Below are 23,377 nucleotides of genomic sequence, written 5' to 3'. Positions count from 1 at the left end.
GTTTCAGTGGCAGCTCAGCCCTCACTAAACGCCAGAGAATCCACATGGGGAGAGACCCTACAAATGCAATGAGCGTGGGATAAGCTTCAGTCACCACTCGGCCCTCGTTACTCACCAGAGAATGCACAGAGGAGAGAGACCCTACACATGTGATGACTGTGGGAAAAGCTTCCACTGGCGATCAGCCCATATTACTCACCAGAGAACCCACATGGGATAAAAACCTTACAATTGCCCTGACTGTGAGAAAAACTTCAGACAGCAGTCAAACCTTTTTAAACTTTACAGAATCCACACGGGAGAGAAGCCCTATAAAGGCCCCGACTGTGGGAAAAGCTTCAATCAGCCTTACTTAATATCAGAGAATGCATGCAGGAGAGAAACCCTGTGGATGCCCCAACTGTGGGAAATACTTTTGTGACTGCTCAACCCTCATTGACCATCAGAGAATCCACATAGGTGAGAGGCCCTGATAGCTGATGGGGGGGAGGGATAGCTCAGTGGTTTGAGCATTGGCTTGCTAAACCCAGAGTTGTGAGTTCAATCCTTGAGGGGGCCATTTAGGGATTTGGGGCAAAAATTGGGGATTGGTCCTGCTTTGAGCAGGGGGTTGGACTAGATGATCTCCTGAGTCCCTTCCAACCCTGATATTCTATGATTCTACAGAAATGCCCTGACTGTGGTAAAGGCTTCACTCAGAGCTCCCACCTTATTGAACATCAGAGAATGCACACAGGAGAGAGACCCTATAGGTGTCCCAACGGTGGGAAATACCTATAGGGTAGGGGTAGGGATAGGGTAGGGGGTACGGATAGCTCAGTGGTTTGAGCATTGGCCTGCTAAACCCAGGGTTGTGAGTTCAATCCCTGAGGGGGCCATTTAGGGATCTGGGGCAAAAATTGGGGATTGGTCCTGCTTTGAGCAGGGGGTTGGACTAGATGACCTCCTGAGGTCCCTTCCAACCCTGATATTCTATGATTCTTTGTCAGCTCAATCCTCATTCACCATCAGAGAATCCACATTGGAGAGCGACCTGATAAATGTCCCAAGTGTGGGAAAAGCTTTGTTCAACAATCACAACTGGTTATACACCAGAGAATCCACACAGGAGAGAAGTCTTATAAATGCAATGAGTGCGGGAAAAACTTCAGTGACAGATCAGACCTCACTAAGCACCAGAGAAAACACACTGGAGAGAAGCCCTACAAGTGCCCCAAGTGCAGGAAAAGCTTCTGTTTCCAATCAGACCTCACTAAACATCAGAGAATCCACACAGGAGAGAAGACTTTCAGTTGCTCCAAATGTGGGAAAAGTTTCGGTCGGAGATCCGACCACATTATACAACAGAGAATCCACACAGGAGAGAGATCTTATATATGCCCTGAGTGTGAAAAAAGCTTCAGTGACAGATCAGACCTCATTAAACATCAGAAAAAACACACAGAAGGAAATGCCTTCAGTGTGAGAAAAGCTCTGATCGGCACTCAAACCTTATTATGCATCAGAGAATCCACACAGGAGAGAAACCCTACAATTGCCTGAACTGTGGGAAAAGCTTCAGTCACAGCTCAACCCTCACTACACACCAGAGGATCCACACGGGCGAGAAGCCCTACAAATGCCCTGAATGTGGAAAAAGCTTCAGGGACAACTCAGCCTTCATTAGGCATCAGAAAATCCACACAAAAGAGGAATGCTAGAAGTGTCCATGTCTAGTGAATAACACCTGTGCTGATTCCCATGAATCTCAGAGGTCAGGCCAGGCTGGAGCAGCCACGTGATGAGGACATGCAATAGTTATTAAAACAGAGAATGAAATTGCCTTCCTGGAATAATGCTGTGCAGAGCAAGAAGCTGAAATAAGATTCCCACATCATGACTGGATTTGATTATTATGTCTCAAGAAGCTCCAAACATCCTCTGTTCAGTTCCTATATTTAAGTTAATTACCCACAACTGGTCAGTTCACGCTCTAATTTAGGGATGTTCTTGTATTCCTTGCTGACATTAAACTCTCACACAACAACATCCACAAGTAACAGTTTCTATCATCTCTGGTTGGCTAGGAGATGTCATCCCATCCTAGTGGATGAAGACCTCGCTCCCTCAGCCACATTTTTGTCACTGCTCAGCTGGACTACAACAATGTGATATACCTGGGCATGAACCCATCAGCATGTAGGAAATTCCAACTACTACAGAACACTGCAGCTTGTCTGCTCAGCAACACAGGCTACCGGGGATACATCAGGCCATAGAATATCAAATCAAGTTCAAGATCTCAGTCCTTATCTCCATGTCCAGGGCCTAGGATATCTAAAACGCCATCTAAAGCTCCAGGATGAAAACCACAATCTATTGGCCAGCTCGATTGGTCGCAGAGGGGAGCTGAGCTCTCTTGGTTGTGATCCAAGGCTCCTGGGATTGTTGGCAAGACTAACCCAAAGTCCCATGGCAAAGCACCCTGATCATATAGTCTTTTCTCTTAGTTGAAGTCTATGGATTTTGCTGTGCCAGTCGGTATTATCTTTTGATGGTTAACATTCCAAAACACCTCCAGGAGGGTCATCCTGTACTGGTTTCGATTCAATCAATTATCTTGTGTTTAAGGATGCTAGCCTCCACTTCAGGGTCGTCAATCTGCCCTTCCTCAATCATGGATGCGCGTTGATGGTTTTCTGGCGTCCTTAAGTGTCTTCACTCCTCCTCCCTTGACCGTCTGGCTCTAACAATGGCCTTCACACCTTATCTTTTCCTGATGCATACATTCTTTCATTCACACAAACAGTTCTTTACAGGGACCTTCAAAGGTATACAAATAGCAGTGTTTTATGTTGAACAAGAAAGTCACTGTAAATTAAACTTTACTAAATCTTTTAACTATCTTGCCTTCCATTGGGGCCTGGACCTTCAAAATTCCTCTAATCTAACTAACATAGGTCCTGTCTTTTACTTACAAGGCATCTTCATAAATGATCTGGAGGATGGTGTGGATTGCACTCTCAGCAAATTTGCGGATGATACTAAACTGGGAGGAGTGGTAGATACGCTGGAGGGGAGGGATAGGATACAGAAGGACCTAGACAAATTGGAAGATTGGGCCAAAAGAAATCTAATGAGGTTCAATAAGGATAAGTGCAGGGTCCTGCACTTAGGATGGAAGAATCCAATGCACCGCTACAGACTAGGGACCGAATGGCTCGGCAGCAGTTCTGCGGAAAAGGACCTAGGGGTGACAGTGGACGAGAAGCTGGATATGAGTCAGCAGTGTGCCCTTGTTGCCAAGAAGGCCAATGGCATTTTGGGATGTATAAGTAGGGGCATAGCGAGCAGATCGAGGGACGTGATCGTTCCCCTCTATTCGACACTGGTGAGGCCTCATCTGGAGTACTGTGTCCAGTTTTGGGCCCCACACTACAAGAAGGATGTGGATAAATTGGAAAGAGTACAGCGAAGGGCAACAAAAATGATTAGGGGTCTAGAGCACATGACTTATGAGGAGAGGCTGAGGGAGCTGGGATTGTTTAGTCTGCAGAAGAGAAGAATGAGGGGGGATTTGATAGCTGCTTTCAACTACCTGAAAGGGGGTTTCAAAGAGGATGGCTCTAGACTGTTCTCAATGGTAGCAGATGACAGAACGAGGAGTAATGGCCTCAAGTTGCAATGGGGGAGGTTTAGATTGGATATTAGGAAAAACTTTTTCACTAAGAGGGTGGTGAAACACTGGAATGCGTTACCTAGGGAGGTGGTAGAATCTCCTTCCTTAGAGGTTTTTAAGGTCAGGCTTGACAAAGCCCTGGCTAGGATGATTTAACTGGGACTTGGTCCTGCTTTGAGCAGGGGGTTGGACTAGATGACCTTCTGGGGTCCCTTCCAACCCTGATATTCTATGATTCTATGAATAAAAAGAAAATGGCTAATACTAATATCAACTATCCTATTCATTAATTCTAATACCTTACCCCTTACTACAAAACATGCAATGTGTATAACAAAACATAATCAATTATATAGCACAGTACCTATGGTACAACAGTATGGCCTGGCAATTTGCATGCCAAATAAGAGAACTCTTCTCTGTGCCTTGAATGCTCTTTCCTTATCCCTGCAGATCAGCAGTAAGAGCAATGCATAACTAATGGACTTTTGCAGCAATTGGTCTGAGCCCAAGAGGTTAACAATGTAGCCACAAATGCCTTATTATCTGTAGAAGCCCTCTACACCAACATTCCACACAAAGATGGACTACAAGCCGTCAGGAACAGTATCCCCGATAATGTCACGGCTAACCTGGTGGCTGAACTTTGTGACTTTGTCCTCACCCATAACTATTTCACATTTGGGGACAATGTATACCTTCAAATCAGCGGCACTGCTATCGGTACCCGCATGGCCCCACAATATGCCAACATTTTTATGGCTGAGTTTGAACAACGCTTCCTCAGCTCTTGTCCCCTAATGCCCCTACTCTACTTGTGCTACATTGATGACATCTTCATCATCTGGACCCATGGAAAAGAAGCCCTTGAGTAATTCCACCATGATTTCAACAATTTCCATCCCACCATCAACCTCAGCCTGGACCAGTCCACACAAGAGATCCACTTCCTGGACGCTACGGTGCTAATACGCAATGGTCACATAAACACCACCCTATATCGGAAACTTACTGACTGCTATTCCTACCTACGTGCCTCTAGGTTTCATCCAGATCATACCACACGATCCATTGTCTACAGCCAAGCTCTACGATATAACCGCATTTGCTCCAACCCCTCAGACAGAGACAAACACCTACAAGATCTCTATCATGCATTCTTACAACTATAATACCCACCTACTGAAGTGAAGAAACAGATTGACAGAGCCAGAAGAGTACCCAGAAGTCACCTACTACAGGACAGGCCCAACAAAGAATATAACAGAACGCCACGAGCCATCACCTTCAGCCCCCAACTAAAACCTCTCCAACGCATCATCAAGGATCTACAACCTATCCTGAAGGACGACCCATCACTCTCACAGATCTTGGGAGACAGGACAGTCCTTGCTTACAGACAGCCCCCCAACCTGAAGCAAATACTCACCAGCAACCACACACCACACAACAGAACCACTAACCCAGGAACCTATCCTTGCAACAAAGCCCATTGCCAACTCTGTCCACATATCTATTCAGGGACACCATCATGGGGCCTAATCACATCAGCCACACTATCAGAGGCTCGTTCACCTGCGCATCTACCAATGTGATATATGCCATCATGTGCCAGCAATGCCCCTCTGCCATGTACATTGGTCAAACTGGATAGTCTCTACGTAAAAGAATAAATGGACACAAATCAGACATCAAGAATTAGAACATTCAAAAACCAGTTGGAGAACACTTCAATCTCTCCGGTCACTCGATTGCTGAGGCTGGCTATCCTTCAACAAAAAAGCTTCAAAAACAGACTCCAACGAGAGACTGCTGAATTGGAATTAATTTGCAAACTGGATACAATTAACTTAGGCTTGAATAGAGACTGGGAATGGATGAATCATTACACAAAGTAAAATTATTTCCCCATGTTATTTCTCCCCCCCATCCCACTCCCCACTGTTCCTCAGATGTTCTTGTTAACTGCTGGAAATAGCCTACCTTGCTTATCACCATGAAAGGTTTTCCTCCTTTACCCCCCTGCTGCTGGTGATGGCTCATCTTAAGTGATTACTCTCCTTACAGTGTGTATGATAAAACCCATTGTTTCATATTCTCTGTGTGTGTATATAAATCTCCCCACTGTATTTTCCACCAAATGCATCCGATGCAGTGAGCTGTAGCTCACGAAAGCTTATGCTCAAATAAATTTGTTAGTCTCTAAGGTGCCACAAGTACTCCTTTTCTTATTATCTGTATGCAATATGAAATGGCTCCGAAGCCTCATTTGGGCAATTATCACCTCTGACAGTCAGAGATGCTGGAACTGGGGGTGCTGCTGCACCCCCTGTCTTGAAGTAGTACTAAAAAACGCCAAATCCATTGTTTCCCTCAGCAGCACCCTCACTATAGAAATTGTTCTAGCACTCCTGCTGACAGCAAGCATTTGGAAATGTAAAGGAAGCTAAAAGCTCAGGGCCCTGATCACACTGTGAACCAAAGGACATTCTCTGTTGCTTTCCTCTTGTAGCTGCCAGTGCAATAAACAGACCTGCCCTGCAACCTGCTGGACTTTAACCTCAGTGTCTCCATCTTAACCGGGGGCAAGAAGGGCTGCAGGCAAGGGGGACGGGGAAGGGAATATCATGTGACACGTAAGAGGGCATGTTTGGCTGATGGTTGTGAGACTTGATACTTTGGGGAAATAAACCCTTTGGACCTTAAAGTCTCTGGTGCAGATGCCATTTTGAGCATACTGGGGGTGGGAAAAGGTGCGCAGGTGCAGAGAGGTTCAGAGTAGGGCTGTCAAGCGATTAAAAAAATAATCGTGATTAATTGCAGTGTTAAACAATAATAGAATACCATTTATTTAAATATTTTTGAATGTTTCCTACATTTTCAAATATATTGATTTCAGTTACAACACAGAATACAAAGTGTACAGTGCTCACTTTATATTTATTTTTGATTACAAGTATTTGCTCTGTAAAAATACAAAAGAAACAGTATTTTTCAATTCACCTAATACAAGTACTGTAGTGCAATCTCTTTATCATGAAAGTTGACTTACAAATTTAGAATTATGTATCAAAAAATCTGCATTCAAAATTAAAACAATGTAAAATTTTAGAGCCTGTAAGTCCACTCAGTCCCACTTCTTGTTCAGCCAATCGCTCACACAAATAAGTTTGAGTACATTTGCAGGAGATAATGCTGCCAGCTTCTTATTTGCAATGTCACCTGAAAGTGAGAATAGGCATTCTCATAGCACTGTTGTAGCTGGCGTCACAAGATATTTATGTACACTGTAAATACTTGCACTGTAAAAAAAAATAGTATTTTTCAGTTCACTTCATACAAGTACTGTAGTGCAATCTCTTTATCACAAAAGTTGAAATTACAAACGTAGAATTATGTAAAAAAACTGCATTCAAAAATAAAACAATGTAAAACTTTAGAACCTACATAGAATCATAGAATCTCAGGGTTGGAAGGGACCTCAGGAAGTCATCTAGTCCAACCCTCGCCTCAAAGCAGGACCAATCCCCAACTAAAGTCCATTCAGTCCTACTTCTTGTTCAGCCAATTGCTCAGACAAACAAGTTTGTTTACATTTGCATGAAATAATGCTGCCCGCTTCTTATTTACATCTCCTGAAAGAGAGAACAGGTGTTCCCAAGACACTGTTGTAGCCAACGTTGCAAGCTATTTACGTGCCAGATGTGCTAAAGATTTGTATGTCCCTTCATACTTCAACCACCATTCCAAAGGACATGGGTCCACGCTGATGATGGATTCTGCTCGATAATGATCCAAAGCAGTACAAACCTACGCATGTTCATTTTCATCATCTGAGTCAGATGCTACCAGGAGAAGGTGGATTTTTTTTTTTATGGTTTGGGTTCTGTAGTTTCCGCATTAGAGTGTTGCTCTTTATGACTTCTGAAAGCATGCTCCACACCTTGTCCCTCTCAGATTTTGGAAGGCACTTCAGATTCTTAAACCTTGGGTGGAGGACTGTATCTATCCTGAGAAATCTCACATTGGTACCTTCTTTGCATTTTGTCAAATCTACAGTGAAATGGTTCTTAAAATAAACAACATGTGCTGGGTCATCATCCGAGAGTGCTATACTGTAAAATATATGGCAGAATGAGGGTAAAACAGAACAGGAAACATACAATTCTCCCCCAAGAAGTTCAGTCACAAATTTAATTAACGTGTTATTTTTTTAACAAGCATCGTTAACAAGCACCCTCTGGAATGGTGGCTGAAGAATGAAGGGGCATATGAATGTTTAGCATATCTGGCACATAAATACCTTGCAATGCCAGCTACAAAAGTGGCAGGCAAATGCCTGTTCTCACTTTCAGGTGACATTGTAAATAAGAAGCAGGCAGCATTATCTCCCGCAAATGTAAACAAACTTGTTTCTTTTAGTGATTGGCTGAACAAGAAGTAGGACTCAGTGGACTTGTTGGCTCTAAAGTTTTACATTATTTTGAGTGCAGTTATGTAACAAAAAAAAAATCTACATTTGTAAGTTGCACTTTCACAATAGAGGCAAAGAGTCCTGTGGTACCTTATAGACTAACAGACGTATTGGAGCATAAGTTTTCATGGGTGAATACCCACTTCGTCGGATGCATGTACTGGAAATTTCAAGAGTTAATGCAGCAATATGCAAGCAAGAATCAGGCTAGGGATAAGGAGGTTAGTTCAATCAGGGAGAATGAGGCCCTCTTCTAGCAGCTGAGGGGTGAACATCAAGGGAGGCCAATAGGGGCTGCGGGAAGGGCAGCCAGCACATCCCTTGGCCTGCACCGCTTCCCACAGCCCCCATTGGCCTGGAGCGGCGAACCGCAGCCAGTGGGAGCCACGATTGGCCGAACCTGTGGACACGGCAGGTAAACAAACTGGTCTGGCCCGCCAGGGGCTTTCCCTGAACGAGCGGCGGACTGGCTTTGAGAACCAGTGGCGTAGACACTGACATAATAGGTCGATGTAAGCCACCTTGCAACCTAACTCTGTAGTGTAGACCAGGCCTTTGATTTTGGCAGTAAAGAACTTGTAAGTAAGCTTGTCAGAATGAAGAACATTGCTGAAATGTGTCATAATATAATATGTAGCCTACATAGAAAGCTATGAAATTACAGTATTTAGGTGAGTGGTTGATCGCAGGAGTGGGTGCGTGAGATTCTGTGGCCTGCATTATGCAGGAGGTCAAACTAGATGATCATAGTGGTCCCTTCTGACCTTGATATCTATGAAAGTATAAAATAAGAAATATAATTTAGTAGAAAAATCAACATTTATCTATGCAACAAATTAAGTAATAGAAAACTAGACTGTGCACCCCAGCATTTGAAAGATGGTGGATTACTTACAGAAATTACAATGAATAAATTTCCAATTACAAAACCGGAGGGTTAGGGGGAAATTACATGTTACTGGAAGTCCAAAACAGTATTAAATGTTATAGGAATGTACAATCGTTTTAAGTATATGGATTCTTTGGAAGAGGTAACAGCAAAAATATGAAGTTAATGGATGCTAAAGGTTCAGAAACAAAAAAGCAAATAAACCCCCCCCCAAAAATGTATTTATTTATTTAATTAATTTCATGACTTTTGCGTACATAACATGATTTTTTGAGTTCTTGTGGTTGTCAGTCTATCTTGGGGTTGTAGATCTATATTAACTAAAAATTATAGCAGAAATTTACCTTTGAGATGGTTTCCATACAAGATAGTTTAATGCCCTTAAGGCCAGATTTTTAAAGTGATGTAGAGGTGACTAGTGGGATTTTCAAAAGCAACTAGATGCTTTCAACCTTTAAATATCTGGTCTGTGGCGAATATTTGGGAGCCATGTTCTACACAGAAATGGTGACACTTTCTTCAAGCACTAGAATGTTGGATAGAGAGACAAGATAGCAGTTGACAAAGGCAATCCCCATTAGCAGATCAAAGGAAACTGAAGAAGTTTTGACAACAACCCAGAAAATCAGTCAGCCTTAGCATGATATGAACCCCTAGAACAAACTTGTGTATGAAAACAAAACAAAAATTTTGAATTAAAAAATCCCAATCCAAACAGGAAGTGCTCTCCTAGAAGCACGGTGAGAGGTGAGCGCTGAAGTGGCTAGCAGCTATTAATATTTTCTATGATTATTTGCTATTAAAATATAAATTCAAAGGCACTGGGGCCTCCATCTATACAATGTTAATGAAGGTAAAGGATGAAGTGCAAAGAGTAATAAAAATAACTAACAAAATAATTTAATGCCACAAAACTACAGTTACAGTGGATTACAAGACAAAGGCAGTCCACTTATTTTTGCAACCACTGCAGATGGCTCAGCCCATCTGAGATACCTGTTGCCCCCTCTACCTCTCCAATCATAGGGTTTTCCCCTCTCCTACTGTCCTGCAGAGCCTCTACCCCAGGGGTCCGCAACCTTTCAGAAGTGGTGGGCTGAGTCTTCATTTACTCACTCTAATTTAAGGTTTTGCGTGCCAGTAACACATTTTAACATTTTTGGGTCTCTTTCTATAAGTCTATAATATATAACTAAACTATTGTTCTATGTAAAGTAAATAAGGTTTTAAAAATGTTTAAGAAGCTTCATTTAAAATTAAATTAAAATGCAGAGCCGCCCCCCGACCAGTGGCCGGGACCCGGGCAGTGTGAGTGCCACTGAAAATCAGCTCACCTGCCATAGGTTGTCTACCCCATTCTCAACCCTGGCTTCCACACCCTCTCCCTGATTTTACTGCTTGCCCCCCCTTCCCCTGCCTCACCAGCTGCTTGACCCACCTGTGCAGTCAGATTAGCCACTGCACAGACCTTCTCCTATTCGCCCGCCTGCTGCCCTGCTCACCGTTAAGCCCCGCTATGAACGTAAATGCAGGGAGCACAATTCCCACCCCAAGGGAGAGCAGTGGCTTCAATACGTGTTACTGCGCATGCTTAGTTCCCATAATGCACATGCTCAGAAAGAGCAAAGTATCAAATGGTTTCGTACCGCACTGGAGAAAGACCTGCGTTAACTCGACCCTGTGCCCGGCCGGGGCGACTTTCTGCGGGGGCTGCAACCAGCCCCGGGCTCTGCCGACACCAGCCCCCGAGCCGGAGCCTGCAGGTGAGGGGGAGACCCGGGGAAAGGGCTGGGGCTGGGCAGGAAAGTGACTCTGCCCCAACAGCCCCTGCTCGCCCCAGCTCTGCTCCCGGGGGGGCGGGGGTCTGCGAGTCCCGGAGCTGCTGCCCTCCCTGACCCCCCCAGGCTCTGCCCCCCTGGGCGCCTGCAGGAACTGAGCCAGCTCTGGGAGAGCGACCGCCCTGGACTGGGGCCAGCCAGGGACCGAGTCTCCCAGCCCGAGCGGAGGGGAGGGGACAGGAGGGAGACGGGGCGGAGACTGGCAGGGGCAGCCGGAGCAATCAGTGGGGAGGGAGGTTCCCGGCTCCCAGCCCCGGTCCCTGCAGCGCCCCGGGCAGATTGACTTTCCTGGGACAAGGGGAGGAGCAGGGAGAGGAAAAGCCAGTTCCTGCCTCTGCCTGGTCCCTGCGCTGCCCTGGGGACCGTGTCAGGGGGACCCCCCCAAAGCGGCTCCTTTGGTTCTGTTCTTTCCCTATAGCTGGAGCACACCGTGACACTGACAGTGTTGGCTGCACAATTTCAATCTAAATGGACCTTTTCGGTTGCTTATAAAATGTTCAAAGTTACTAGATGGACTACGTGTCCGATCCATTTTGGCAATTCTTATTTTCATCTTTAGGGCTGAAATTCTCTGTCCACGGCTGAATTTATTTTATGAACTTTCAGAAGAACCACTTAGCCCGTTTTTGTTATAAAGGGATCAAGCGCTTTAGCACCTTAACCAGTTTTTCTAGAAGTTTTACAGTCGATGGAAATAATTCCTAAGATCAAACACTGTCATCTGGTAAAAATGTGTTAGGTGTGTTAGGAGAGCTGAATAACTCTCTGTTGTGCATACTCACTGGTTTTGTTTTCATTCATTTTTAACTCTGGATCCACTTCTACCAGCATTTACACATCTGCTTGCCTTTGAACATGTGAGTGGTCTTACCGACTTCATTTCTTTCTGTTACTGGGAGGGCTTAATAGTGTCTCAGTAGAATTAATCCTTGTGGGAAGGGCTGTCTGGCTCTGCCCCGCAATAGAACCATAGGACTGGAAGGGACCTCGAGAGGTCATCTAGTCCAGTCCAGTGCACTCATGGCAGGACTAAATATGATCTAAAGACCATTCTTGACAAATATTTTTCTAACCTGCTCTTAAAAATCTCCAATGATGGAGATTCCACAATAAAGAGACCAAGGCCAAGATCTTTAAATAGAGGAGTCTAAAATTAAGTTTTTTATATTCAGACAGCTGTTTGCAAAATTGCTGGGCACTCAGAATTGAACCCCAATGTTACACGCTCACATTCTTAAAAATCAAGCAACTTACTGAGATGAATGAATACGGATTTAAGAGCTTAATTTTTAGATTGCTCTTTTTTAATATCTTGGCTCCAGTATTTGGCCTGGCAGAGTCTAGAACTTGTCTTTAGAGAAAGAACCTATTGGGAACCAGAGTGTGAAATAGATTAAAGCCCCTTCTGAAACTTCCCTAGTCACCCTGCTCTTGTGGATAAATGTGAATGTTATTTTGCAGCCTGACTCTAGATTGTCCCATCATTCTGGGGGATGGAGAAGGGAAATGGCTGAAGTGGAGTTGGTGACCTTTGAAGAGGTGGCTCTGTATTTCACCTAGAGAGTGAGTGAGCTTCACCAGACCCCAGTCAGAGAGCCTGCTACAGGATCGTTATGCAAGAGAATTATGAGATTGCAACCTCACTCGGTAAGGACTCCTGTCCCCTCGGGCATTACAAGCTGGGAGGTCTCTGAAGCATCTGAGTCAGCTTCTGTGCAGAGTTCTTCACTCATCCCTCATATGTCAGGGGGATCAGCCCCTATATCCCTCAGATCTTGTGTGCAAGACACTGTCCCCATTAGACAGTCGATTCAGGGGCATCATGATAGTGCTACTTTTCCTGATGACAAAGGCTTTGACATGGGACAAACTCATCATCTTCCCGACCACCACTTCCCCGAGCAGGTTCAATCATTTGGGGCCTATGACCCCTCTTTTGTCTCGTAGATGGACAAATGGCTCATGACTCAGCTCTACTTAAGTCCCCAGTGGCCAGATTGTCAGATATTCTTCATCTTCTCTGTGATCTGCCACAGCCAGCTGCGTTAGCGTAAGGCTCCAGGTGTTAGATTCTCTTTCACCACCCAGGAAGGGCATAGATCCAGTCACAGGGCTGGAACTGGTTGCTGTTAGCTCTTCCAGGGCTACCTCTTCTGCCCATATGCTTAGGGTGACCATACGTCCCATTTTGGCCGGGGCAGTCCCTTTTTTAAGCCCTGTTCCGGCCATCACGACTTTTTTGGGAAAAGTGGCATTGGTCCCATTTGTTCTTGCCAACTTGATCAGAGCAAATGGGACAAATGCACACTTTTCCCAAAAAAGTGGGGCGCGGATGAACATGCTCGGGCAGGCAGTGCTCAGGTAAGCAGCAACGCCAGCCCCAGCCTCACGCAAGGGGCAGACAGGACTTGGGCGAGCAACAATGCCAGCCCCACGTGGGAAGTGGGAGTGGGCAGGGTGCAGATGAGTAGCTCAGGCCAGCCCCATGCAGGGGCATGGGGGGGGGAGGGCTTGGGCCAGCCCCACAGAGTGTCCCATATTCTCTTTAGGAAATCTGGTCACACTATGCTGAACTCTTAGAAGGAGGTATGCTTTCCTGGCCGTGGTTTATCTCTGTGAAATAGCTCCTCGCAGTGAAAGGGGCTAGGTTCTGGGGGAGAGTTTATGAAGTAATTTATGGACTGGAGCAATTCTGTGGGATATACTAATACAGTAGAAATACAAGTGAGAAAGGCTGGTCTTGTGATTCAGGCACTGCACTGGGCCCTGTGGGAGACTTCAAAAGTCCCTGTTTTAAGCCATCGGTTCTCTCTCTCTCAGAAGTGGAGAGAACAATCCATCCTTTGCTGTCTTGTCTGCTTAGTTTAAAAACTCTTTTGAGAAGGGTCTCTCTCTCACTAGGAGTATCTGGTACCTTGTAGAAGAGAAAAGATGATCCAGTGGATAGGGATTTCAGCTGAAACTTGGGAGATGTGGATTCAATTTCCTGCTGTAGAATCCTAGAAATGTAAGGCTAGAAGGATCTTGAGAGGTCATAAAGTCCACCCTCCTGCACTGAGGCAGGACCAAGTAAATTAGACCATCCCTGACAGGTGTTTGTCCAATGTGTTCTTAAAAACCTCTAATGATGGAGATTCTACAGGCTTCTGTGGAAGCTTGTTCCAGACCTTAATTACCCTGATAGTTAGTTAGTTTTTCCTGTCAAGGTTCCTTCCCCACTCTGAACTCTAGGGTACAGATGTGGGGACTGCATGAAAGACCCCCTAAGCTTATTCTTACCAGCTTAGGTTAAAAACTTCCCCAAGGTACAAACTTTGCCTTGTCCTTGAACTGTATGCTGCCACCACCAAGCGTCTTACACAAAGACCAGGGAAAGAGCCCACTTGGAGATGTCTTCCCCCAAGCCCTACACCCCCATTCCTGGAGAAGGCTTGATAAGAATCCTCACCAATTTGTACAGGTGAACACAGACCCAAACCCTTGGATCTTAAGAACAGTGAAAAATCAATCAGCTTTTTAAAAGAAGAATTTTAGTTAAAGAAAAGGTAAAAGAATCACCTCTGTAAAATCAGGATGGTAAATACCTTACAGGGTAATCGGATTTAAAATGTAGAGAATTCCCCGAGCAAAACCTTAAGTTACAGAAAGACACAAACAGGAATATACATTCCATCCAGCACAGCTTATTTTACCAGCCATTAAACAAAAGGAAATCTAACGTATTTCTAGCTAGATTACTTACTAACTAACAGAAGTTCTGAGTCTGCCTTCCTGATCTATTCCTGGCAAAAGCATCACCCAGACAGACTGTTCCCCCCCCCCCCCCCCCCCCCCCGATTTGAAAGTATCTTGTCTTTTTGGTCAGGAGCCAGCGGGGTTATCTTAGCTTCTTAACCCTTTACAGGTGAAAGGGTTTTGCTTCTGGCCAGGAGGGATTTTATAGCACTGTATACAGAAAGGTGGGAGGTGTTTGTCCAACCTGTTCTTAAAAACCTCCAATGATGGGGATTCCGCAGCCTCCTGTGGAAGCTTGTTCCAGAGCTTAATTACCCTGATAGTTAGTTTTCCTAATACCTAATATAAAATGTACTTTGCTGCATATTAAGCTGTATCCTACCTTCAGTAGACACAGAAAACAATTGATCATTATTCTCTTTATAAACAGCCCTTAACAGTCTTCACATATGTTATCAGGTTTCCCCTCGGGTATCTTTTCTCAAGATTAAACATGACCAGTTTTTTTAAAATCTTTCCTCACAGGTCAGATTTTCTAAAGCTTTTATGATTTTTGTTACTCTCCTCTGGACTCTCCAATTTTTCTACATCTTTCCTGAAATGAGATGCCAGAATTATACACACTACTCCAGCTGAGGCCTCACCAGTGTCGAGTAGAGTGGGACAATTATCTCCCGTTTCTGATATTACACTCCAGTTAATGCACCCCAGAAAGATAATTAGCACTTTTTGGGGGGCGCAACTGCATCACATTGTTGATTCATGGTATGCAAAAGACTTCCTCTGTGATGTTGTGCAAGTCACTTAGTCACATATTCTTAAAAGGTGTTCAGGAGCTTAAAGATGTGGATAAGTGCTTAGGTGCCTAACTCCCCTCGGAGGCCCAAGATGTGATGTGGGTGAACTCAGAAAGGGGACAAAAATGGAGTTAACCCTGTAGTTGTGACAGTGACATTCCTGAGTTTCCAAGGATGGAGTACGATGGTAGCTGCTGCTCTTCTTCATGGGTTAGCAGGATTTTGTGTCTGTTTGAGCTGAGAAGGGACAAGAATGGTTACTCCATCTCTATGGGTCTTCGTTGCACAGAGTAATACGAGAGGATGAGTTGAGCGATCCTTGCAAAATGGAGAGGTCTTGTTTCTGCCTGAAATAGGCAATGGTCTGACTGGACTAGGGATGGGAGCAGTTCTAGTGTTTCTGAAGTCCATGAACAGTTCATGGTATAAAGAACAGGAGTACTTGTGGCACTTTAGAGACTAACAAATTTATTAGAGCATAAGCTTTCATGGGCTACAGCCCATTTCATCGGATGCATAGAATGGAACGTACAGTAAGAAGATAGATATATAGATAGATATAGATATATATATACACACACACAGTCAAGGTTCCTTCCCCTCTCTGAACTCTAGGGTACAGATGTGGGGACCTGCATGAAAGACCTCCCCAAGCTTATTCTTACCAGCTTAGGTTAAAAACTTCCCCAAGGTACAAACTTTGCCTTATCCTTGAGCAGTATGTTGCCACCACCAAGTGTTTTAAACAAAGAACAGGAAAAGAGCCCACTTGAAGACATCTTTCCCCAAAATATCCCCCAAGCCCTACACTCCCTTTCCTGGAGAAGGTGTGATAAGAATCCTCACTAATTTGTACAGGTGAACGCAGACCCAAATCCTTGGATCTTAAGAACAATGAAAAAGCAATCAGGTTTTTAAAAGAAGAATTTTAATTAAAGAAAAGATAAAAGAATCACCTCTGTAAAATCAGGATGGTAAATACCTTACAGGGTAATCAGATTCAAAACCTAGAGAATCCCTCTAGGCAAAACCTTAAGTTATAAAAAGACACAAAAACAGGAATACACATTTCCTCCAGCACAACTTATTTTACAAGCCATTAAACAAAAGAAAATCTAACGCATTTTCTAGCTAGATGACTTACTAACTTTACAGGAGTTATAAGGCTGCATTCCTGATCTGTTCCTTGCAAAAGCATCACACGGACAGCCCAAACTCTTTGTTCCCGCCCCCTCCCGATTTGAAAGTATCTTGTCCCCTCATTGGTCATTTTGGGTCAGGTGCCAGTGAGGTTATCTTAACCCTTTACAGGTGAAAGGGTTTTGCTTCTGGCCAGGAGGGATTTTATAGCACTGTATTCAGAAAGGTGGTTACCCTTCCCTTTATATTTATGACACATACAAAGAAGGTGGAAGTTGCCATACAAACTGTAAGAGGCTAATTAATTAAGATGAGCTATTATCAGCAGGAGAAAAAACTTCTGTAGTGGAAAGGGAGTGTAGGGCTTGGGGGATATTTTGGGGAAAGATGTCTCCAAGTGGGCTCTTTTCCTGGGTTAGTGTTTTTGGTGTGTGGTTGCTGGAGAGTATTTGCTTCAGGTTGGGGAGCTGCCTGTAAGCAAAGACCTAATCACACCACACACCAAAAACACTAACCCAGGAACCTATCCTTGCCTGAAGCAAATACTCTCCAGCAACCATGTATTCATAGGGCTTTGTTGCAAGGATAGGTTCCTGGGAGTATTTGCTTCAGGTTGGGGAGCTGTCTGTAAGCAAAGACCTAATCACATTAGCCACCTCATTGGTCATTTTGGGTCTGCGTTCACCTGTACAAATTAGTGAGGATTCTTATCACACCTTCTCCAGCCCCAAGCCCTACACTCCCTTTCCACTACAGAAGTTTTTTCTCCTGCTGATAATAGCTCATCTTAATTAATTAGCCTTATAACTCCTGTAAAGTTAGTAAGTCATCTAGCTAGAAAATGCGTTAGATTTTCTTTTACTGAGTGGCCAGAGAGGTTGAAGTGTTCTCCTACCGATTTTTGGTAGATGTGCAGGTGAACGAGCCCCTGATGGAGTGGCTAATGTTATTAGGGCCTATGATGGTGTCACTTGAATAAATATGTGGACAGAGTTGGCATAGGGCTTTGTTGCAAGGATAGGTTCCTGGGTTAGTGTTTTTGGTGTGTGGTTGCTGGAGAGTATTTGCTTCAGGTTGGGGAGCTGTCTGTAAGCAAAGACCTAATCACATTAGCCACTCCATCAGGGCCTCGTTCACCTGCACATCTACCAATGTGATATATGCCATCATGTGCCAGCAATGCCCCTCTGCCGTGTACATTGACCAAACTGGACAGTCTCTAAGCAAAAGAATAAATGGACACAAATCTGACATCAGGAATCATAACATTCAAAAACCGGTAGGAGAACACTTCAACCTCTCTGGCCACTCAGTAAAAGATTTAAGGGTGGCAATTTTGCAACAGAAAAGCTTCAAAAACAGACTCCAATGAGAAACTGCTGAGCTTGAATTAATATGCAAACTAGATTCTATTAACCTGTGTTTGAATAGAGACCGGGAGTGGCTGGGTCATTACACAAATTGAATCTATTTCCCTATGTTAAGTATCCTCACACCTTCTTGTCAACTGTCTAAATGGGCCATCTTGATTATCACTACAGAAGTTTTTTTTTTCTCCTGCTAATAGCTCATCTTAATTAGCCTCTTACAGTTTGTATGGCAACTTCCACCTTCTGTGTGTGTGTGTGTGTGTGTGTGTGTATGTGTATATATATATAATCTTCTTACTATATATTCCATTCTATGCATCCGATGAAGTGGGCTGTAGCCCATGAAAGCTTATGCTCTAATAAATTTGTTAGTCTCAAAGGTGCCACAAGTACTCCAGTTCTTTTTGCGGATATAGACTAACACGGCTGCTACTCTGAAATCAGTTCATGGTATGGCCATCCGCAAATGTGGAAATGGATGTTACCTATGAGAAATCAGAGGGGAGGTTTTGTGCTATTGTTTGCGGAATTCTCTGTGGTCAAAGACCGTCAACAAAGTCAGCCTTATTTATCACCACTGGGGACAACTTCTTGTTTTAGAAGGTGGGGGAAGTAAGCATGGATCAGCCATTTGAGAGATGATTCTAACAGGAAGGAACTTGGTTGTGAATCTGATCATGAAATGATCTAAGAAAAGGAAGGAGTGAGCAAATGGACTTAAAAATAAAGCAGACTTTAACAAACTCAGAGAACTGGAAAGAAGAGTCCCCTGGGAAGAAAATCAAATGGGAAAAAAGGAGTTCAGGAGAGCTGGCAGTTTCTCAAGGAGACAATTTTAAAGGCACAACAAACTATCCCAACATGAAAGATAGGAAGATAGTAGGAGGCCAATATGGCTGTATCAGGAGCTCTTTAATCTGAAAAATTCAAAAAAGAATTCTACAAAACGTGGAAACAAGAAGGTCAGGAAAAGTGTGGAACCCTTACTGAATGGGGGAGGCAACCTAGTGACAGGTGATGTGGAAAAAGCTGAAGTACTCTATGCTTTTTTTTGCCTCAGTCTTTATAGACAAGGTCAGCTCCCAGACTGCTGCACTGGGACAGCATGGGGAGGAGGTGAACAGCCCTCAGTAGTGAAAGAACAGTTTAAGGACTATTTAGAAAAGCTGGACACTTCGTGCACAAGTCCATGGGTCTGGATCTAATGCATCCAAGGGTGCTGAGGGATTTGACTGATGTGATTGCAGAGCCATTGGCCATTATCTTTGAAAATTAGTGGTGATCAGGGGAGGTCCTGGACAATTGGAAAAAGGCAAATATAGTGCACATATTTTAAAAAGGGAAAAAAGAGACCCAGGGAACTACAGACCAGTCAGCCTCACTTCAGTCCCCGGCAAAATCATGGAGCACATCCTCCAATGAATCCATTTTGAAGCACTTAGAGGAGAGGAAGGTGATCAGGAACAGTCAACATGGTTTCACCAAGGGCAAGTCATGCCTGACCAGCCTGATTGCCTTCTATGATGAGATAACTAGCTCTGTGGATATGGGGAAAGCAGTGGATGGGATATATCTTGACTTTAGCAAAGCTTTTGATATGGTCTCCCACAGTATTCTTGCCAGCAAGTTAAAAAAGTATGGATTGGATGAATGGACTATAAGGTGGATAGAAAGCTCGCTAGATTGTCGGGCTCAATGGGTAGCGATCAATGGCTTGATGTCTAGTTTGCAGTCGGTATCAAGCAGAGTGTCCCAGGGGTTGCTTCTGGGGCTTGTTTTGTTCAACATTTTTATTAATGATCTGGATGATGAAATTAATTGCACCCTCAGGAAGTTCATAGATGACACTAAGCTGGGGGGAGAGGTAGATATGCTGGAGGGTAGGGTTAGGGTCCAGAGTGACCTAGACAAGTTGGAGGATTGGGCCAAAAGAAATCTGATGAGGTTCAACAAGGACAAGTGCAGAGTCCTGCACTTAGGACGGAAGAATCCCAAGTACCGCTACAGGCTGGGGACTGACTGGCTAAGCAGCAGTGCTACAGAAGAGGCCCTGGGGATTACAGTGGATGAGAAGCTGGATATGAGTCAGCAGTGTGCCCTTGTTGCCAAAAAGGCCAATGGCATATTGGGCTGTATTAGTTGGAGCATTGGCAGCAGATCGAGGGAAGTGATTATTCCCCTCTGTTCGGCACTGATGAGGCCACACTTGGTATATTGCATCCAGTTTTGGTCCCCCCACTACAGGATGGGATGTGGACAAATTAAAGAGAGTCCAGTGGAGGGCAGCAAAAATTATTAGGGGGCTGGGGTACATGACTTACGAGGGGAGGCTGAGGGAACTGGGGTTATTTAGTCTGCAGAAGAGAAGAGTGAGGGGGTATTTGATAGCAGCTTTCAATTACCTGAAGGAGGATTCCAAAGAAGATGACAGAACAAGAAGCAATGGTCTCAAGTTGCAGTGGGGGAGGTCTAGGTTGGATATCAGGAAACACCATTTCACTAGGAGGGTGGTGAAGTACTGGAATGGGTTACCTAAGGAGGCCTGTCTTGACAAAGCCTTGGCTGGGATGACTTAGTTGGTGTTGGTCCTGCTTTGAGCAGGGGATTGGATTTGACAACCTCCTGAGGTCTCTTCCAACCCTAATATTTTATGATTCTATAAACTGCTAACAATGAATGTAAAAGAATAGCACAAGCATGTAGGGACAAAATCAAAGTCTAGGGCACAAAATGAGTTACATATAGCAGGAAATGTAAAAGGCAATAAGAAGAGTTTCTATAAATACATTAGGAGCAAAATTAAAATATAGGGAAGTGTAGGACCAGACAACAGGAAAAAGGCAAATGTCGTACCTATCTTTAAAACAGGTAACAAGGAGCACCCAGGAAAAATATAGCCAGTCAGACTAACTTTGATACCTGGAAGGATAGTGGAACAAATTATTAAACAATCATGTGGTAATCATCGAGAGGATAACAGAACGATAAATAATAGCCTAAGTCCTTATGTGTGTCCAGGCCCTTTTGGACAAATTGGACAGAGTCCAGAAGAGAGCAACCAAAATTTATAAATGGTTTAGAAAATGTGAATTATGAGTAAAGGTTAAAAAAACTGGGTATTTTTAGTCTTAAGCTAAGAAGATTGAGCGAGAGCCTGATATTGGTCTTCAAATATTTTAAGGGTTGTTTTAAGGAGGACAGCGATCATAGAATCTTAGAATATTAGGGTTGGAAGGGACCTCAGGAGGTCATCTAGTCCAACCCCCTGCTCAAAGCAGGACCAATCCCCAACTAAATCATCCCAGCCAGGGCTTTGTCAAGCCTGACCTTAAAAACTTCTAAGGAAGGAGATTCCACCACCTCCCTAGGTAATGCATTCCAGTGTTTCACCAAGCTCCTAGTGAAAAAGTTTTTCCTAATATCCAACCTAAACTGACCCCACTGCAATTTGAGACCATTACTTCTCATTTTGTCATCTTCAACCACTGAGAACAGTCTAGATCCATCCTCTTTGGAATCCCCTTTCAGGTAATTGAAAGCAGCTTTCAAATCCCCCCTCATTCTTCTTTTCTGCAGACTAAACAATCCCAGTTCCTTCAGCCTCTCCTCATAAGTCATGTGTTCCAGGCCCCTAATTATTTTTGTTGCCCTCTGCTGAATGTTTTCCAATTTTTCCACATCCTTCTTGTATTGTGGGGCCCAAAACTGGACACAGTAATCCAGATGAGGCCTCACCAATGCTGAATAGAGGGGAACAATCACGTCCCTCGATCTGCTGGCAAGGCCCCTACTTATTCATCCCAAAATTCCATTGGCCTTCTTGGCAACAACAGCACACTGTTGCCTCCTATCCAGCTTCCCGTCCACTGTAACCTCTTGGTCCTTTTCTGCAGAACTGCTGCCTAGCTATTCGGTCCCTAGTCTGGGATTCTTCCATCCTAAGTGCAGGACTCTGCACTTGTCTTTGTTGAACCTCATCAGATTTCTTTTGGCCCAATCTCCTAATTGGTCTAGGGCCCTCTGTATCCTATCCCTACCCTCCAGCGTAGCTACCTCTCCTCCCAGTTTAATGTCATCTGCTAACTTGCTGAGGATGCAATCCACACCATCCTCCAGATCATTAATGAAGATATTGAACAAAACCAGCCTGAGGACCAACCCTTAGGGCACTCCACTTGATACCGGCTGCCAATTAGACATGGAGCCATTGATCACTACCTGTTGAGCCCGACAATCTAGCCAGCTTTCTATCCACCTTATTGTCCATTCTTCCAGCTCATACTTCTTTAACTTACTGGCAAGAATACTGTGGGAGACCGTGCCAAAAGCTTTGCTAAAGTCAAGGAATAACATGTCCGTTGCTTTCCCCTCATCCACAGAGCCAGTTATCTCATCATAGAAGGTAATTAGATTAGTCAGGTATGACTTGTCCTTGGTGACTTTTCCTGATCACTTTCCTCTCCTCAAAGTGCTTCAGAATTGATTCCTTGAGGAGCTGCTGCATGATTTTTCCAGGGACTGAGATGAGGCTGACTGGCCTGTAGTTCCCAGGATCCTCCTCCTTCCCTTTTTTAAAGATGGGCAGTACATTAACCTTTTTGCAGTCATCCTGGACCTCCCCCGATCGCCATGAGTTTTCAAAGATAATGGCCAATGGCTCTGCAATCACATCTGCCAACTCCTTTAGATCAGCTGTTCTTTGAGTCCACCTAAGGTAAGACAAGTAGAAACAGGCTTAATCTGCAACTGTGGGCGTTTAAGGTAGATATTAGGAGAAACTTTTTTTAACTAAAAGGATAGTAAAATATTGAAATAGGTTTCCACGGTATGTTGTGGATTCCCTGTAATTTAGGATTCTTTAAGATTCCTTAAATGTAAGTTAAGGTTAGACAAACACCTGTCAGGAATGGTCTTAGTAACTTGGTCCTGACTCAGTGTAGGGGGCTGGACTTCATGACCTCTTGAGGTCCCATCCAGCCCTACATTTCTGATTGTGTATCAGATAGCATCTGTACCTGCTGCTCTGGAGAGACTTTTGACTGCAGTGACTCTGAACCTGACTTAGAGGTGTGACATTATTGACATAATCTGGGACTTCGATGAAGTGAGCTGTAGCTCACGAAAGCTTATGCTCTAATAAATTTGTTAGTCTCTAAGGTGCCACAAGTACTCCTTTTCTTTTTGCGAATACAGACTAACACGGCTGCTACTCTGAAATCTGGGACTGTATAGATCATTGTTGTAACCAAGGTCCTGTAGTGGCACCAAATCTTGTATAAAGGGGATCAAATGAGGTGTCTAAAACAAGGTTATTGCTTGCTGGTTATGATTATGCTGTCTATATGTGTGTATCATTTTGTAATTAAAGTTATGAATATTGGCTCTATACTGTCTGTATTTCAAACTTGTGCTATGCTTCTGGGGAACATGCCAGACAAGTTGGTGTCAGCTCTGCCTAGCCTGCTTGATGGCCCAT

The 23,377-nt window shown here is 44.1% G+C and overlaps 2 protein-coding genes and 1 long non-coding RNA gene across 5 annotated transcripts in view; 2 read left to right on the top strand and 1 right to left on the bottom strand.

Annotated features, from left to right (window-relative positions):
• The window catches only part of LOC119842466 (zinc finger protein 271-like), a 638,009-nt gene that overhangs the window by 46,969 nt on the left and 567,663 nt on the right, over positions 1 to 23,377 (bottom strand). The window lies entirely within an intron of this gene.
• LOC119843027 (zinc finger protein 850-like) overlaps positions 1 to 23,377 on the top strand; it is a 765,636-nt gene that overhangs the window by 331,004 nt on the left and 411,255 nt on the right. The window lies entirely within an intron of this gene.
• LOC122456672 lies at positions 3,744 to 23,081 on the top strand. The gene is made up of 3 exons (XR_006275663.1): positions 3,744 to 3,778; positions 7,305 to 7,309; positions 22,786 to 23,081. It is a non-coding gene; the product is annotated as an uncharacterized LOC122456672 (long non-coding RNA).

This window comes from Dermochelys coriacea, chromosome 14, assembly GCF_009764565.3.
Source record: "Dermochelys coriacea isolate rDerCor1 chromosome 14, rDerCor1.pri.v4, whole genome shotgun sequence".
NCBI lineage: Eukaryota > Metazoa > Chordata > Testudines > Dermochelyidae > Dermochelys > Dermochelys coriacea.
This window is presented reverse-complemented; position numbering and strand designations above follow the sequence as displayed.